Consider the following 1,770-nt stretch of genomic DNA (forward strand, 5'->3'; position numbering starts at 1 on the left):
TGCAAACGAGCCGGCTATCGTGCTAGTTTCTCTACGGGACGTTGTGAGTGCAACAGACGCACGCACAGGACCAAAAGGTCACCGGGGCTTCGCCAGCGACGAGCTCGTGTGGAGGCGGCTACGGTAAGCAAGGGGGCGGCGGCTACGGCGACCAAACAAAAGAGGGGTTACGGGAGAAATGACCCGGGGCTCACTACGGTCACGAAGAGATGCTCGGCGGGCTCGGGGAAGGCCGGACAGCGGCGAATTTGACGGCGGCGATCGCCAGGGCAGAGGTTCATGACGACGGTGATGGCGATGTTCTAGGGCCTTCGGCATCGTACAGCTCGGTGGAGAGGACGAGGGGAAGGTGGCGGTGCTTCTGGGATCAACGGCAGGGCGAGGGGGGTGCGGTAGCCATGGCGGCAGCGAACGGCGGTGATGGCTCCACTCGGCTTCGGGAGAGAGAGCGAGAGAGGCAAGGCAGGGAGAGAGGGGAGCGGTCGAGGGGGTCCAGGGTGTGCGTGGTGTTGTCCTGGGCGTCGAGGCAGCGGCGGGAAGCAGGAGGTGGCCCGGCGCGTGGCCAGCGCGCGACGAGCACGCGCCCTCGCCTACTGGCGCGAGGAGGAAGGCGACAGGGAGGCGCTGGTGGGTTGGGCTGCCTAATGGGCTAGCTACAGGTAAGGCCAGGTAAGTGGCCCAGTTACTCTCTCTATCTTCTGCTTTCCTGTTTCCTTCTAATTTTCTAATTATTTAGTTTTTTGTTATTTCATTTTGTTCATTTGCCACTATTTTGAATTAAAACAAAATTCAAACAAGTGCCAAACTTCCTCTGAATTTATTTATGTTACTTCATGGACTTTTCCAAGGCACATAAACTATTTCAGAAACATTTGAAAATATATTCTAGTTATATGAATTTAAGTTCAAATTCAAATAGCTATTGATTTAAATTCAAAGTCCCAAAATAATTCCTTAAAATGTTCCTAAATTTTGGTCTGACATATAGCTCTTGCCAAAATTCTCAAACATTGCAAAAGGACATCTTGGAAACAAAGAATGAGATTCCCAGGGTTCTTTGCCCTTCTTTTATTTAAGATTTTGAGGCTTCCACTTTCCTCAATTCCAGGTTTCAGAAATTAGACATGATGCATGAGTGCTCTATCATGCAACTAATACAAGCAATATTCTGGGGCTGTGACAACTCACCCCCACTAAACAAGAATCTTGTCCCCGGATTCAACCGTAGGGTAAGAGGAAGATGGGACACAAAAGCTAACACAATCTTCACGATCTAACTGCCCTTCTCGGAGATTTTGATTGATTGCATCGTATTGATCTTAACATCCTTGCTTTCGAGATCTTCATCCAACTATGACGACGGAGGGAAACTCTACAGGAATCGATCCCCTCGAAGTTCGTGCACTCAAGGTCAACTCATGGAGTGAGACGAAAGAACGCCCCTTGAGCTGAGAGACAAGACACACATCAGGTGGATGGAAAGAAACAGATGAAGAAGGTTCAATTTGGTAGGCAAGAATCCCACGCCTAAGTAAGACGGTGCATAGGTTTCAAATTAGTGAGGAAGTAGTTGCCATGATTCCATAACGGGGCACCTTAGGGAAGGTGACCCGTAGAATTATCCCCTTAAGTGGCAAAAAGAATTACTTTTGATACAAAGATCATTGAAACTCTTTATACCAGCCTAAGGCAATCACAATCGATCATTTGAAGGAGTTCGAAAGAATGACATACTCGGACTAGAATGGATGATGTGGACTACCTTGTTGA

Source organism: Triticum aestivum, chromosome 7A, assembly GCF_018294505.1.
Source record: "Triticum aestivum cultivar Chinese Spring chromosome 7A, IWGSC CS RefSeq v2.1, whole genome shotgun sequence".
Taxonomy (NCBI): domain Eukaryota; kingdom Viridiplantae; phylum Streptophyta; class Magnoliopsida; order Poales; family Poaceae; genus Triticum; species Triticum aestivum.